The sequence below is a fragment of the Adiantum capillus-veneris genome, chromosome 5 (assembly GCF_014529385.1).
Source record: "Adiantum capillus-veneris isolate H3 chromosome 5, ASM1452938v2, whole genome shotgun sequence".
Taxonomy (NCBI): Eukaryota; Viridiplantae; Streptophyta; class Polypodiopsida; order Polypodiales; family Pteridaceae; genus Adiantum; species Adiantum capillus-veneris.
The window spans coordinates 75,946,011-75,963,574 of NC_140935.1; the positions used below are offsets into that span (position 1 = coordinate 75,946,011).

At 43.9% G+C, this 17,564-nt stretch overlaps 1 pseudogene; it reads right to left on the bottom strand.

Annotated features, from left to right (window-relative positions):
* Positions 1-13,208: 13,208 nt before the first annotated feature.
* LOC147457549 (uncharacterized) lies at positions 13,209-13,699 on the bottom strand (annotated as a pseudogene).
* Between the last annotated feature and the right edge of the window lie 3,865 nt (positions 13,700-17,564).

Genomic DNA, 17,564 nt, shown 5'->3' on the forward strand with positions numbered 1-17,564 from the left:
TTAGACTGATATGTCATATTTCCTGTAGCACCAGAATCGACAATAAAAAGTGATCCATCACGTACATGAAGTATTCTGTCTGGAGCAATTGAACATAGGACGCAGCTTGTTTCTGGTACAATGTTGTTTCGATGTTCAGTAGCATATGCTCTAGTCCGATCTATGTCGAATCGACGCTTATAGCACATATGAGTGGGATGATCAGATCGTCCACAATATTCACAAGAAGAAGAAGAAGAGTCTCTAGATAAACGTGGTTGTTTTGTGGTAATATTGTGTCCTTTATCATATTGACATGCCCAACAATCATCTTCAGTATGGCCATTTCTGTTGCAGTAAGAACATTGCTTATTAGGAAATTTGAGACGAGAGAAAATATTACCGCGACGGCCACCTCTGCGGTTTCCTCGTTGAAATGGACGCCTTCGAGCATAAAAAGCACGTTCCATCTGTTGTGACTCAGTCTCCTCTTGTGAAATCATAGTTGTATCGTGACCAGCATTCCGACGTTCTTGACGTTGAGAGTATTCAATTAAAGACATGCAAGCTTGGTCGAAATCAAGACCATCTTTATTAGAGAGAATAGTAACAATGTTATCATAAGAAGAGTCCTTGACCGTATCAAGGAGAAGTGTAATCAGTTGCTTTTGTGAACAGGATCACCGGCAGCAGCAAGTTGATTAATAATAGATTTGAAAGATTCAATATGTCCCGTCATGGCAGTACCAACTTCATATTGTAACTTGTTAAGCAACCCTCTCAAATAAAGTATTTATGTAACAGATTTCTTCTGAAAGTTTGCAATAAGGTACTTCCATACGTCATGGGAAGTAGGCAGTTCATACATATCAAGCAAAAGGGAATCAGTAAGAGCAAAAAGAATATATCGACGAGCTGCTTTATCACGCCGTTGCCAATCCGTATAGGCAACATTCCAATCTTCAAATATAGGTCCTTCAGTGATAAGCACGTTATCATTATCCGTATCAACAGGCTGAGGCGGACAAACACGATTTCCAAGAATAACATCGGAGAGTTCATCGCCTTCAAGAATTAACATCTTTGCTTTCCAGCCTGGAAATCCTTGACCTTGGAAAGGAGGAACAGAACGCTAGCCAGAAGGAAAGCCGTTGACGAGAATATTCATAGCCATATCTTGTTGCGAGAAGACGTACAAGATAAGATCGCAGAATCTGCACACCATATATGGTGAAGGCCGCAATTGAGAATGAGAGAGATATGAGTACTGCGTTCTGTCAACGATAAACGTAAGAAGGATGCTCAAAGAACGTCCAAAGATGTGAGAGACGTCACCCAAAAAAGACAGGGTAAAGGAGACTTTAATAATAAACGAGTCCTCAAAATAGAGTGGCTTGAAACGCAAGATTGACGGCCACAATACAATTAGCAAAAAGCTAAATCTTCTCGAAAAAGTTAACGCCAAAATAAGAAAAACGATCACGGACGCTTCACGAAGAAGTAGGACGAAGAAAGCTGCGTCAAGCTCTATTGCAGTAAAAACAGCATAACTTTCTGCTGCGAACTCTGATTGACGCAAACCATTGCACTACGCTCCATTGCGCTTTTTCCGTTTCTCTATGTTTTGGATGAAAAGTGCCATTGCGCTACGCTCCATTGCGCTTTTCCCGTTTCTCCAAATTTTGAGCAGAACAGCAAGAAAAATTGAGATGAAGTTCAGGGTGTCATTAACAAGAAAACGTAATCAACGATTAGATTGATTATAAATAAACGCCACATAAAACACTAATCATATTCTTCTTAATACAAAACAACCACAGTTAACAAGAATCAACGCTCAAAAATAAAATTTGTAACAATTTTGAATCTTACATGAGAATCGCATACACATACTGTTGTCACCATGAATTGAATCGGCGCGTGATCGTTACCGCTCTGATACCATGTTGAGATGTAGAGAGAAAGAGAGAGAGACGAGACACGAGACACACCATATACGCTCCCAAAGACTGATTCATATTGAGGACAAGATACAAATACATAGGTAAGACCAAGTTCAGTAGAGTGAGCCATATATAGCTCCAATAGGCACGTGGTGCCTGCCTTGTGATAGTGATATCAGAGCATCAGGCGTGTGCTTTTCTGAAAACATACCAGTCCTACAAAAGAGCAGGTAGAGCTATTGGAATTATATTTGAGATATCTTTGCCCTCCAGCCCGGACTTATTAGCCACTCCCGCCCTTACTTCATCGCGCATCGGCGCGCGCTCCCGTCTTCACCGCTCATGTCTTACAGAGCATAAGCCATTAAGATCACTTGCAAGAGAAGGATCCAAGGTTTGTTTCGAGTCACTGTTTTTCTGAAAGGCAGTTTCATGCAGATGTTGATGTCTACAGCTACCAAGCAACATACTCCAAGTACTTGGCAAGCTTTCAAGGAAAAAATAAATAAAATTGTCCGAAGTTATATGGTTTTTGACATCTTCCTTCGGAGTGCAACTTTTGATAGAGTGGGGTATCCTAAAATGCTTGCCATGGAAACCCTAGCAGATTATAACTTGAAATTTCTTGACATCTCTCAGTAGATGTCTCCTCAGGTTTCTTGATGCACTAAAGTTACATACCCAGGCAAACTCATCCAATTAGGAATATTCAGTAGTTGGCACATCACAATGCAACACAAATGCTTACACATGCATGTTACAAGACATAGAAACATAAAGCCGCCGATGAACTCAAGAGTTCCAATCTGGACGAAAGAAGAAGCTAACTCCTTGACCAAAAGATTAGAAAGGAGAAGCTAACTCCTTGATCAAAACAGCCGAAAGGAGAAGCTAACTCCTTGATCAAAAGAGCAAAATGGAGAAGCTAACTCCTTAATAAAAAGAGCAAATTGATTGTGTAGCGCGGTCAATGTGTCGTGCTCTCTACAGTGGGTGGACCTTAGTGCAGTGTGCATGACAATCTCACTCAAATAGAGTAAAAAGAAAGGAAACAATAGACATCAATAGAGCTCACAAAGGCACAACAGTTGACCAGACATATGACTCGACTATCTCGAAGAACTGATACAGACTCTTGCGTTGCAGCACACTCAGCTCCAGCCCAAGTCTCACAAGTACAATGGGGTGTCGAGGCTTTGATGTGCCAGGATGGTGAAGACGTGCTCTGTGTATAGACTCACTCCCAACGACTACGTCACTAGACCAGAGGTGAAGAAGATAATCCCGATGACCAACCGCTACTACTCATATGTACCACCATAAAGAGCCACCAACGACATCATAAATGCCATCCATGCGGTGACGTGGCCACGATGTCCACTAGAACACCATCGGTACCCTGCCACGTGTCACTCCCTAGCCCAGAGGGTCCGTCCAGTGTGAACATCCCTAGACCAACTGTACTAACTATGTCTTGTGAAAGTGACACTGTAGCCTGCTAACAAGTTGCCCGCCACAAGACCGCTCACCGTCTCGGTGAGAGGAAATACTGAAAAAACTGTGAAAGAAGACCATTAGGTACTGCATCTGTACATATTTCTTGAAGCAGGGTCTAGGCCCAAAAGTGGAGTTTAAACACATTGCACTGCTTGCAAACGTTTTAAGCCTTTGGATAGGCGGGACTCAGTATGATTGCATAATCCAAGATGTCCCAATTGGCAAAATAGAATAAAGCTCCACAACAAAGAGATACGCTCGGTTTGGATCCAGCGCATCTTTATCCTCCATAACCTTAGTGAGACGAAAATGACCTGGTCTAGCTATGCTATAGAAGCCTAATGAACATCACCATTATAATACAAGTGATGAAAGAGGATTTTGCCATGAAATGCAACAACGAAACTGGTTACCAGGACATGCCTATCAACAAGGTCCATTTGATTCATCAACCTTCCGAACAGAAGTAATTCTCGTCAGCGATTTAGGTCAACATATATGTCAGTAGAGAAAATTAAAAGTATTGCAAAACTACAGCTTGCAGAAACACACAGTACTGATTTGTACATTGATGATTACTATCATCAAGCTGCTCAAGCCAAGCTTGTAGGTGGACAAAGAAGTCACTTTCATTTTTCTCCATCTCATCATCGTGGCTCACCTTCCCACAGACGTGCCCCAGCGATGCAGGCAACTTTTGTTCCAGCGGATGGACTAGGAAGGGTCCCTTTCTCCTCAATTAGGAGACCTCGACCATTGTTGGAAGTTGAGGACTATTCTGGCCAAGTAGAAGGATGCAGTGAAGGATTAATCTTGAAGATGTCAGAGAGGCCTTTAGAATAGGAGCCGATGCTGCCATAGAGGATGGATTGTGTCTTCTTCTATATGTAGATGATATTGACTGATTTTGTCAACAAATCAGCTGTCTGATGGTGGAGAGGGGGGCTTGGTAGGGGCGAGGGGAAGGTGAGGGGGTAGGTAGGGGTGAGGGGAGGGTAGGGGTGAGGGGGAAAGGGTAGGGCGAGGACTAATGAGGGGGTGGGTAGGGGCGAGGGAGAGAGAGGGGGGCGAGAGCTGGTGAGAGGGGGCGAGGGGGTGTGAGGGGGAGGGTAGGGGCGAGGGGGAAAGAGTAGGGGCGAGAGCTGGTGAGGGGGTGGGTAGGGGCGAGGGGAAACGGGTAGGGGTGCAGGCTGGTGAGGGGGTGGGTAGGGGCGAGGGAGAGAGAGGGGGGGCGAGGGCTGGTGAGAGGGGGCGAGGGGGTGTGAGGGGGAGGATAGGGGTGAGGGGGAAAGGGTAGGGGCGAGGGCTGGTGAGGGGTGGGTAGGGGCGAGGGAGAGAGAGGGGGGCAAGAATTGGTGAGAGGGGGCGAGGGGTGTGAGGGGGAGGGTAGGGGGAGGGGGAAACAATAGGGGCGAGGGAGGGAGGGCAAGGGCGAGGGGTGGTGAGGGGAGGGACTAGGGGCGAGGCATGGTGAGGGGAAGGGACTAGGGCAAGTAGTGGGTAGGGGGAGAGGGGGTGTGATGTGGAGGGTAGGGTCGAGCAGGGGTAATTGGGTAGGGCGAGGGGCAAGGGAGGCATTGGGTAGAGGCGAAGGGTCAGGGGAAATTGGTTAGGGGCGATTGGTTAGGGGCGAGGGCAAGGGAGGGGGGGTGGGTAGGGGCGGGCGAGGGAAAATTTGGGTAGGGGAAAGGGGGAAAGGGTAAGGGCGAGGGCAAGTGAGGGGAGGGACTAGGGGTGAGGGGTGGTGAGGGATGATGGAGCTCACTTGCGGCTGCTCTCGCCCCACCTCCACCTCCACCAGCAGCTGAACAACTGAATGTAGGATCTAGCACCAATGGAGAAGGGCCTACCACCAGGAGCTTTCAGTAGCAGGGGACAGCATTCGTGCCTGCTTTCTTTTGTTTTGGTGACTCTCTTGTAGATGATGGAACAACAATGCTCAGTGCTTTTGATGATCTCTTTGCCACAATTGTGAACCCTAAGGATGTGGGCATTCTGATTGTGTGTAGGGTTGAGAGGATAGGGGTAGATAGGGGCAAGTAAGGAGCACACAGCTATCATGAACAAGATAGCTATCATGATCTTGAAATTCATCTTACAGGACGGGCTCTGTGAAGGGAGTTTGGTAGACACAGAAGAGAGCTTTGTTCTGGTCGGAGAAGCAGACACCAAAGGGGTTGATGTTTGAGGGGGGGTGAACTCCTGTAGAGGGGATTTCTTACTGCTTCTATGCTTCTTCATAGGCTCAGGTGGCTCATTAGGTTTAGTTACTGCGGAAACATTTGAAGAGGGTGTACCTTCAGGCAAAGAGTGAATAGAGACTCCATAACAAGGCATAGATTTGGTAGCCTCCAACCACTCCAACAGATCTTCATCTGACCCTTCAGGTGTAGTAGGTTGTTCATGTTCAGGGTTGTTTTCCATTGACAAAGAAACTTGATACAGAGAAAGCATTTGACACGATTCAATGGGATTTCATCGCTCAGACTATGACAGCTTTGGGTTTTGGTTCCAAGATGTGTCGATTGGTCTATTTTCTATATGAGAATAGTCAATCTGCTGGAATCATTGATGGTGAGTTGACTCGATTATGGGATCTTGGTAGATCGGTTAAGCAAGGTTTCCCTTTGAGTGCTATGTTGTATGCTATTGCTACGCACCCTCTTTTGTTGTACTTGGACTCCTTGACTGTGTCTGGGCATTTACATGGGTTGGAATTGCCATCTAGAGATCATTTCGTGGTGCAAGCATATGCGGATGACTCCATGTTTTGGCTTAGAAATACACCGGAGGATGTTCAATGTATAATGGAAGCATTGCATCTTTATGGATAGGCTACAGGATTGCAAGTAAACTTTAGAAAATCTAAATTGTTACCGTTGCATCAAATGGATTGGCACTCAGTATTATGGCCAGGGGAGATAGTAAAGCCTGACCAAATTGTGAGACATCTTGGATACTCGCTGGCTTGGTTGGTTAATATTGCAAAATTATTGGATTGGGTTGAGAACAAAATGAGGTATAAATTACACTATTGGAAATTATCCACTTGGCTGCTACATGTAAGACTCAAAATAGTACAGTCCATATTGGTGGCATATGTGCAATTTTTCTTGCCTATGTTGCATTGGCCACCTCGTCGTATTCGAGCTTTGATGTCTCGGATACTGGAGCACTTTTGGTCTACTTCTTCTCAAAAAAAGAGTCTGTGTTTTCTTGCGATGGATAAATTATGTACTCCGAAGTGTTGTGGTGGTTTGAATATTCTGCATCTGGGTTCTCATGTTATAGCAAGAAAGGCCACATTGTTGTTGGTGTTGGTTGAGCAAAAGCAGCCTTGGACGCAAATGTTTGCATTTTTGTGCTCTCATGCGGTCTCTACACCGGCTTTTGGCCATTGGAAGCCATCGTATTGGGATGTGGTTTTTGGTAAGTTTCAGGCCACGATACCTAGATGTCCTTTTGCCTCCAGTCTTGTAGTGGATTGGAAAGTAGTCACACAGGACTTGTTGTGGCATGGTAGAGATGACGTATGTGGCAACTCGCTTCAGTTAGAAATTTTACATTGGAGTCGGGTTTTTGATCAAACTCTTGTTCAATGCTCTCCAAGACATGCTTATTTTCTCTCGCAAAAAGGTATTTGCAGTGTAATTGATGTGCTAGATGCTGATGGAAGGATGCTTTCGTTCAGACAGGCTGCTCATATCTTTGGGCTTGGGATGCATTATAAGCGTATGTGGGACAACATTAAAAATTTGGTTGATTCCATATATCCTGTTCCACCACTGGTTGCAGAAAACCAAATTTGTGATTGGCACTATGATGGCTCTTCGGCCTCTTTGATTTCAGCAAAGAAAGTGTATGGTCATTTGCAATCGTTTCCTTGGATGTACGAACACTGTAATAAGGTATGGAATATGAACAAGAGTGATATTTGGTGGCGGAGTAAGGTCATGAAGGTGTGGCATGCGAAATTGACTCTGAAGGAGAGACTGTTTGTGGAGATGCATACTTGGGGTTCTCCCGATTGGCAAATTTCTACGTTCTAGGAGATTGGCCTCTTCACGATGTGTTAGATGTGGTGCAACAGTTGAGACCATTCTGCATTTACTATGGTCTTGTTCTCATACGTTGCAGTTTGTGGATTGCATCTCTACTGCTCTTCGCACACGTTTTCCTGGCATGCATTTTGGTAGATCTTTCTGGATCTTTGGAGTACTTCCGCCATTTCTTTGGCCGTATATATGCATACTTTTTTGGTTGGGTCAGATTCTGGGCGCTTTGGATGGTGTGGAGAGTACGTAATTCCCTCATGTTTCAGCAGATGCAATTATGTTTTCTTCTTCAAGACGGCTCTGTTGCAGTCTCTCCGAGTGGCTTATGACTTGGATGAGATTACTCTCAGTCATTACGAGCTTTATTTTGACTATTTTTTATTTCCCGTTTGTAGTATTTTTCATGGGTTTTCCTCGTCTTGTGGTTTCCCATGGGTAATTCAAAATGACATAACAAAAAAAAGTGTGTGTGTCCTTTAGGTTTGCTTTCTAGTTTGTGCGCGTATGCGGAGAGCGTGTGCGTGGACGCTTGTCCTTAAGGTTTTCTTTGTTTGCTTTGTGTTTCTATTGTTTTTGCTTGTTTTTGTTTTGCTTTCATTCCCCTTCTTTTGGTTGCTTGGGTTGTTTGTTTGGGGTTTTGGTTTTGGTTGTTTCTTGTTCGCGGTTGACCATCTGTGCTCATCTCAGCTCTCTCTACCAAGCTTCTTCAGCTGGTTTCCACGTGGCTGCTGTGTCAAAGCCTCCTAGAGTTCCTCCTAGGAGTTCCTTCTCCAGCTATGGTCTTCTGGAGCCACCTTTATCAAGCGGACTGCTCACTCTTGTGGATGAAAGCTCCTTGTTAGCTCCGGTGCAGTGCTTTGTTACCCACCTTGTGCCATCCTCCTGATGTATCTTGGGCCTTGGTGATGTCGTCACCTCTTCTCTCTCATCTTCACCATTGTCTGCTATGTCCCTTCTGTTCCTCATTACCTCTTGCTGCAAGATTTTACTAGTTGGCGGTCATCTGCCCAACATCGACCATCTAGTAGTTGATCACTTTCATCTTCATTGCTGGTGGCTTTTCATGGCTTCAGTTCTTGATTTACAGTTGCTCACTGGGCTTTCGGTCAAAGTGCATATCTCTCAGAGACTACTAAGACATCCTCTCTCCACTTAGCTTGGTTGGGCACTTTTTACTCTCGTGAATTACGACCCTCACTGGCCAATTGTCGCGATGATGCAAGCACTAGTTGTGCATATCTATTGCATGGTAGCTCCCATGTGCTATGAATAAAAGACATTGATCTAGCAAGATCGAGCCTCCACTATAATTGGTGGTGCACTCATATAGGCTCTGATAATCTCATGTGGCATTGAGTCTTTCACCGAGATCAGCGTGGAGATCATTGATACAAATGGCTTCTCCATGGATCAATCATATGTGCACCCTAATCTACTATGATGATCCAGGCTAGGCCCCCATACCTACACTCCATAAAGCACTGTGTAAGTGACCAATGTGTCAAATAGCCATAGCTTTTTGTGTGGCTCGTGAAACTGCACATGTGAACATATCCTCTCTAGTTCTTTTATTGTTGCATATCCCCTCGTCAATCTCGCCTCTGCAACACCTCTCATAGAGAAAGTAGGTCCACTAAATACAACACCAAGATATGTATAAGAGTTTACATACTCTACTATCTCCTATCCACTGCGTTGTAGTATTGAATACCATCACCTTGGTTATGCCAGGGCATCCGTGATTCACCCTCATAGTAGAGTGAACAGGTTATGAAAGACCCTCAGCTATCTGTACTCTACCTATAGTTGTCTTATACAATGCCATGATACCCTAAAAAAGCTCCGGTGGGACTCCCAAGTCATGTAGTTGGTGTATCTACTTGGCTCTTGGGAGTGTGCCACAGGCTTCGTGGAAATCCACAAAGCTACAATGAATCCTTCTCCCATGTACTCTTCTCTCCTCAATGATCGCTCTAAGTGTGAAAATATGATCAAGTGTAGAGAATCTTCAATCTCCTCATGAATCCAGCTTACCCTGAAGCTTGTGCACTCTCTCTCTCTCTCTCTCTCTCTCTCTCTCTCTCTCTCTCTCTCTCTCTCTCTCTCTCTCTCTCTCTCTCTCTCTCTCTCTCTCTCTCTCTCTCTCTCTCTCCTCAACTCATGCTCAAGTATAGATGCATATGCTTGGCTAATGAGTGGCCAATCATGATAATCAGATGGATAGTTGGTAGGGTTGGATCTCTAGAGTTGAGTAGTGGTAGAATGGTAGATGTACTCCAAGTCTCAAGAAACTCCTCACACATGGCCCTATTGAAAATGATCCCTAGCATGTATGAAATGCTATGTCACTATACCATCATGATCTTGTGCACTTCTTGTGTAAAATCTGTCAATGGATCCTCTCACCATCTCTGCTGTGAAGAAAGTAGAGGTGGGAGGATATTGCTCCGATGGGTTTGGGAATGGTAATTGCTCTGCTACTGTGTATAGAGAGGATGCATATTGTGTCCATATCTCTATAGAAGTAATGACAAGAGAGGGTGAGTTCTCTCTAAAGAATCGCCAACTCTCCCTAGAGTCTTGGCTCAAGAGTATCTAATAAACGTCTCTTCAAGCTGAGCTAAGAAAGCTCTCTTCTTTAGCCATATAAGGTGGTCGAAGAGGATATGTGACTGCCCATGCTTGATCTCTCCCAAAGCCACCTCTCTTTGTAGTCGGCTCTCATCTCGCGATACTCATCATCATACCAACTATTCTGATGCGTGCTCCCAGACCGTGGTCTTCCACTAGGCTGATAGTGGGGAAAAGTTGTGACTGTTGCTGTGTGTATAGTCTCTGTCCATATCTGGGTGAGCTCTGACAAGGGTTTATGGGGATTTTCCCTTGCTAGAAGACTATACACATCTTCTATGTACACTCCTTATGTCTCTTTGCAGAAGTGGTCTCGGATGGCGATGTGCTGCATCATGAAAGCCACAAATAGTGTAAGTAAAATCTATTGCAAAAGATATTTGAGCATGATCTACAGCCACTCCAATAGGTGTGGGTGAGACTGATAAGACCTGAATGCATGGTATAATTGATGTGGGAGCCAAAACATAATCCACAGTGCTAGCACCGTGTGTACGAGGGAAGCAAGCGAAGCTGTTTGGACTGGAGTATCTATCAAGGCAATTCAAAATAGCCAATCCATGTGCATTGCCCATCTCAATGAGATATCCCATACTTTGTGAATTTATCAGTATCCTCTGAGGTCTTGGAGAGCCCCATCTCTCTGGAGTCTACTAGCTCTCTAAACAGCTCCTTGGAAGTGTTAAAGAAAGATGCTTGATGGCATGCTATCCTAGCATTTTGAAATTCCCAAGTAGGATGACATCTCCATCCCTCGAGAACTCCCAAATATCCTCATCTTGCTCCTCATTTTGTGACAATCTAGACAAGCCCATTTCTATAATATCAAGCTCCCGCATCAACTCCGCTGAGGTATTATAGAATACTGTCTGGTGATGGGTAGTCCTAGCATTGAAATCGCCCAAGATAATAATGTTGCCTTCCCTAGAAAACTCCTATATATCATCATCCAAAATAGAGAAGGGGGACTGTCCTTTAGGTGATACATATATTGATGTACTAGGAGGGAAATAGCAAATAGCGACGTAGAGGTATCTGCATGTCTCTGCCTTCAGCCTCACCCACATAATGCTCATCCATCCGAGCTAGAGGTTGTAACTCCTCCCTAAATAATACTGCCACTCCTCCTAAACCTCGTCCTCTATGCTCTAATAGAGTCTCCTGTCTGTAAGTTGTCTCCCATCTGTATCCGCTTACAAGTGGCATGGACTGCCCCGGGGCTTGATGCGTCTCAGAGTAGAAAATGATGTCCCTCCCTGTGAAACTATCCTCAAAGGCCCCTACATCAAGGCGCAAAGATCCATTACAATTCCATGTAGCCACTTTGAGTGTGGTCCCACAGGTCTCGCGCCGTCATGCGGGGCACTTCTCCATAACAACCACTCATCCATCCCTATCAAAGGCCACTTTCCCCTTTTCTCGAGCTGTTATTATCTCGGGAATAATTTTTTTCATATGAGCGAGTTGTGAGAGTGTGAGGTCATCACCAAGGAAAATGCCCGTTTTCTTTAGTGTAGGACGTTTCTTCAAGAAGTCCTTTGCCTCCATGGATGGGAAATGCATGATTAGAGCTATCTCCTTTGAAGTAACCCCATTTCCTTGTGACGGGGGTGGTTATGGAGCGAGCTTTAGAGCGATCTTTCCCCCCCCCCACCTCTACCTCCCATTGCCGCCCATGAAAACCAATATCCTAGTCCACCACCGGTGGTTGGTGGTGTTAACTCACTATCACCATCTGCCACTCCTCCTCCTACCACCACCGCCCATTGCCGTTGGTTCTCCTCCCACTCTTACTTCTAGTGGGCTACTCAAGGACCTCTCTCTCTCTCTCTCTCTCTCTCTCTCTCTCTCTCTCTCTCTCTCTCTCTCTCTCTCTCTCTCTCACACACACACACACACACACACACACACACATGTCTCTCTCTCCCCGTCCCCCCAACACACTCTCTCTTTCTCTCCCTCTCCCACCCCCCCCCCTCTCCCTCTCTCTCTCTCTCTCTCTCTCTCTCTCTCTCTCTCTCTCTCTCTCTCTCTCTCTCTCTCTCTCTCTCTCTCTCTCTCTCTCTCTCTCTCTCTCTCTCTCTCTTGCCCTCTCTCCCTCCCTCCTTCCCTCTCTCTTTCTCTCTCGCTACTCAAGGACCTCTTCTTTCTCTCTCTCTCTCTCTCTCTCTCACTCATCCTGTTTCTCTCTTTATTTTTCTGATTTTGTCTCTCTTTCTCTCTCACTTGTCTATCTCTACCCCTCTCTCTCTCTCTCTCTTTGTCTCTCTCTCTCTCTCTCTCTCTCTCTCTCTCTCTCTCTCTCTCTCTCTCTCTCTCTCATCACACATTCACTAATTGCATATCAAAAGACAACAATGATAGAATTCTCTCTCTCTCTCTCTCTCTCTCTCTCTCTCTCATCACACATTCACTAATTGCATATCAAAAGACAACAATGATAGAATTCACTTTGTTGAAAACTCAAAACAAATATCATCGTTTGCACAACTCAAGGTAAATGTGATAGCCCAACAAATGCTAGATTATTACAACAGTCTTTTTGCACTCAGTAAGTTTTGAGCTCGTTATCAGCCATACTAGACTGATGAATGAACATGTTGTTGTTTATGTCCATTCCAAACACTCTCAAGTAGATATAATACAAGTGTTTGCAAGCCACATAGGTCATTCCTTCGCCTGACCTCCTTTGGAAGTCTCTGCAAGTACAACTAGGATTCCTAGCTACTTTGACTCGATATTTCTCACCACGTAACTTCGAGCTTGGTGTTACTTCAATGAAGACTTCATGCTTACGATCTTTACCATTTCCACTTGTTCGATGACCATTTCTAGTCCTAAAGCAATGTCGATCCTTTTCAATGCCTCTTCAGAAACACCTGTCCTATACCTGCCCACACGTCTTTGCCCTTGCACTTCCATAGTTTGTATTGCGATATGAAACCTCGCTAGCTGGAAAGACTTTACTTCCATCGCTGTTAAGTTCGTGCCATGTGCCACTGGCCACTCAAGTGGAGGTCTTGGAGGCCGCATCACAATATATGGACATACATCCCACACATGTTTGACATCATCACTACAAAACCATACCCATGTCTCATTGTTACGCCCCTCCTAGTTGTATTTCCCCCAAAAACTTGGTGCCGTTGTTCCCTCTTTGCATAAATTCACCTTTTTCTTGCACTTTCCACCTTTGATTTTTCCTTGGCAAGTGAACTTAGACCCCGGTTTGCACCTACGGATTGCCCACATGGTGTCATTTATGTCAACCTCGATGGTCCTAATTGTCACCCCGTCATTCTCCTCGTCCATAGAGTGATCTTGGGTTACCTGTGATGCATCTCCAAATGAAAACTTTCGAGCCTTTCTTTGTCGAGCAACATTTTGAGTGACATACTCTAGCCTGTGTGAACTATTTGCCTCCTCGCCTATAACATTGCCAAATATCTTGCGTCGCCTTGTCATTGTAGTCTGGTCTCCAAAAAACTCTGGCACCTTTGGAAGATCAGTTCCTCCAATTGCATCGTTCACAACACGGCTAGTCTGTGATGGAGTAGGTGTGTGAAATTGTCATGAAGCTGCCTTGTCTCTCATCTTGCTTATGCTTGGTCCGCTTCCTATATACTTACCCTGTGTATATGCCATTCTTTTGGATTGTTGAAGAAGAGTGTTCCCAATATCCAAAACTGTTGCATCATACAAAGAAATTTTAGGCTTGTGACCTTCACCTGCTAGCCATGAAGCGTGACGTGACTCTGAGAGATTTGTTCGAGGGATGACCTCGATGCAATAGTCATCTAAAGCATACAAAAAAATAAATTATTATATTTTATTGATATCATAAAGGGTCTAATTAAATGGACATCCTACAGCCTATTCTAGAATAAATTTGAAAACTTAGTCCAACAATTTCCTTCCTCCAATGAGGGTACCTCACATGCCACCAACTCAACCAGCACTCCATTGGGCCTAGATTCCCATCTGCCACCTTTCCTGTTTCCCACCAAGCTCGAATGGACCGATATTGGGCCTCTGCATCTTCACTGTTTTGCGCGCACCGCCACATTCGACACAGTCGGTTGTGCTCGTCTTGAAATGCATTGAGCACATATTTTGCGGTGTGGATCCCTAGACTTTGTTCCCAATGGAAAAGGCATGATCTCTCCCTACCTTTCATCACCATATCAGGACCTCCATTGAAAATTGTGCGCACCACATTCCAGTTTGCTTGGGCTTCATCTGCCATAAAGCCAGCAAAATCTGGTGGGGGCACCCCATTGCACTCTAGCACGTTGATCATTTGTTGCCAAAATATTATTTGTGCTGTAGTGTCCTCTTCTTTCATCTCACATATGGCTATTGTCATTAATCCTTGGACACTGAACATCAACACAAAGCCACATTAACATTTAAGTATGTGTCAATATGTGTTGAGTATTGAACATAAAATTAAAAGAATTAAATTAAATCTTGCCTCGGATCGTAAACATGTGCTGCCATGGTTGTCCATCCTTCTACCCGTCAAACATGATCAAAGAAAACCCATGCTCTTTTTAGATCTCCATTTCCATTTCTTCGCATTCTATTGACAAGATCTATGCTTGAGCCAGGACATATTGTTGTCGACATCTTGAATACAAAACATCTATCCTTCTCTCTATTAGATTGACCTAGAAAAAGCATGCCGTGGATAAACAAAAATGTCAAGCGTCTCTTTAAGTCAATTATCAATGACTCCTCTCCACGAGCACTCGACTCCCCACAAAATTTATGCACCCAGTTCTTAATTATGTGAAGAACATCATGAAATTCTAGAAATATATAAGACTTTAAGTTTAAAATGTATATTAAAATGCATTTCCCATACCTTTGGCTTTTAACAAGAGGAAATATTTCTTGAAGTAGAACTGACAACTCTACTGGTCCAAGCGACGTGCATTCACCTAAAGAAGGTTGAAGGACAGATTGGGAAATAAGCTTAACCACCTCCATTTGGATTTTTCTCGACCCAACTTGGATGCCGAGCGAACCAATGGCCTGATCCACCAAAGACGTCACCCTTGCAATGGTACTTTTGGATGACCCTAGTTTGACATCATGGTCATGGAAGCCTTGGTGCACCATGGCTCGAGAATAGCGTTTGTCGGTTGGCATTGTGTAGTAAACTTGGCAGTCATAGGTTTGTTGAATAGTAGGCACATGTTGACAATAGAAGCACTTCAAGGTTCCATACTTTTTCAAGTCACCATTTAGCATTGGTCTCTCAATTAGTTTACCTATAATTATTCCATGCCTACAATTGTGATTTTGTCACTCTTTCCTTGTACATAAAACAAAAGAATAAGGAATACCTGTCCAAGACGAACGGTTGGGTATTCCTGTAGATAACACTTGCGAGAACTCTGCAAACACACATTCAAAATCACCTCCACAATAGCTCTTCCTTATAGTTGCTGGAAAAGTTGATGTTTGTGGTTTTTGGTTTTTTCCACACATGACCATCCACTGATTGCTCCATTCCGTCCATAGCTGACCTCTCGATATTAGGCTGATGTGGAAATTCAAACACCATGTTTCCAGTGTAGCTTGATGGAATTTCTTCCACCCACTCCCATTCCGACGATGCGATCAAGGTCTTTAGCTTTGGAGATCTCATAGTGGGATGTAACGCTACACTACAAGAGGCTATTCATATTAGCGACGCTCACACAGCGACGCTCAAAAAAACTAATTCCCGGCGTCGCTATGAGCATCGCAAATTTACTTGTAAATTTGCGACGCTCATAGCGACACTCATAGCGACGCCGACTGGGCTAAAAAAAATAAGAGAGAGCGCCCAAAAACTCAGATCTCAGATCTGAGTTTTTCGGCGCCCTCAACCAAGGAGCAGGTAACGCTCTCTCCCTCTCTCTCTCTCTCTCTCTCTCTCTCTCTCTCTCTCTCTCTTTCTTCTCCACACACACACACACACACACACACACACACCCGAGGAGAGGAAGGAGAGCCAGGTATGCTCCTTCCCTCTCCTCACTCTCATGTTCCATTCCCCTCTTTCTCTCTCCCTCTCTCTCTCTCTCTCTCTCTCTCTCTCTCACACACACACACACACACACACATAGTGTTTTTGAGTGAGAGAGAGAGAGAGAGAGAGTACAAACATAAACAAAAACGCACACACACATACATAAACAAAGAATGCACACACACATTGAGAGAGGAAAAGAGAGAGAGAGCATGCATAAACAAAAAACGCACACATTGAGAGAGGAAAAGAGAGAGAGAACATGCATAAACAAAAAACACACACATTGAGAGAGGAAAAGAGAGAGAAAACATGCATAAACAAAAAACACACACACATTGAGAGAGAAAGAGAGAGAAACTAATTTAACGTCGTAGGAAACTAATCAAAATTAAAAGACCTAAAGATCTAGCCGAGGAGGAGTTGAACTCAAGACCTATTATTCAAGAGAGAAATGGCATAACCAATCTATCATACTTGGCATGGGTGATAGAAAGGTTATACCATTTATATCTTTTTATTGGCACACACATCCACACACGCGGACACACACAAGAAGAAGAGAGTTATAACGTGGTAGGAAACTATCCTAAAAGATGTTAAAGATTAGGTTAGATGTAGACTTACGTTAAATTAGATTTAGGTTTAGTTAAGTTAAATTAGATTAGATTTAGGTTTATTTTTAGTTAGATTTACGTTTATTTACGCTAGATTTAGATTTACGTTATATTAGATTAGATTTAGGTCTCCATAGACTGCGATGAGATTTAGGTATTGCTGCCTTCACTCATGGTGGGCTCCGTCGATCCAAAAGTACTGGTGAAATTTCTTCAGAAGATAGGGAAGAAGGTGGATGTTCAGGGCGGCAAGAGTCACTACATCCCCGACACAATGACCACCTAGACAACCTCTAGTCATTCAACAGCAACTTCAAAGTTAGTAACAAGAGCAAGAACGGTCCAAAGGGCCAATTGCTGTCGTCATATGTGGATGGAGATGAGGCAGCGTCACGGGCGGAAGTTAACTCTCACATCTTTAGTGATGAGAATGCCAACTCTTGCCGAGTTATGTCAAAAATTATGTGCTAAATCAGTTTTAAGGTTCTTATAATCCCTGTTAGTTTAGTTCTTTGTTTTTAATATAACATAATTTACGTTAGATTTAGATTTATGTTATATTATATTAGACTTAGGTTTATTTAGGTTTACCCACACACATACACACACACACACAAGAAGAAGAGAGTTTTAACGTCGTAGGAAACTATCCCAAAAGACGTTAAAGATTAGGTTAGATGTAGACTTACGTTAAATTTGATTTAGGTTTATTTTTAGTTAGATTTACGTTTATTTAGATTTACGCTTATTTACGTTAGATCGAGTCCACGCAAGAATTACTTACGGTATAGGGTTTAGAGTTAGACGAACAGTGAAAAGA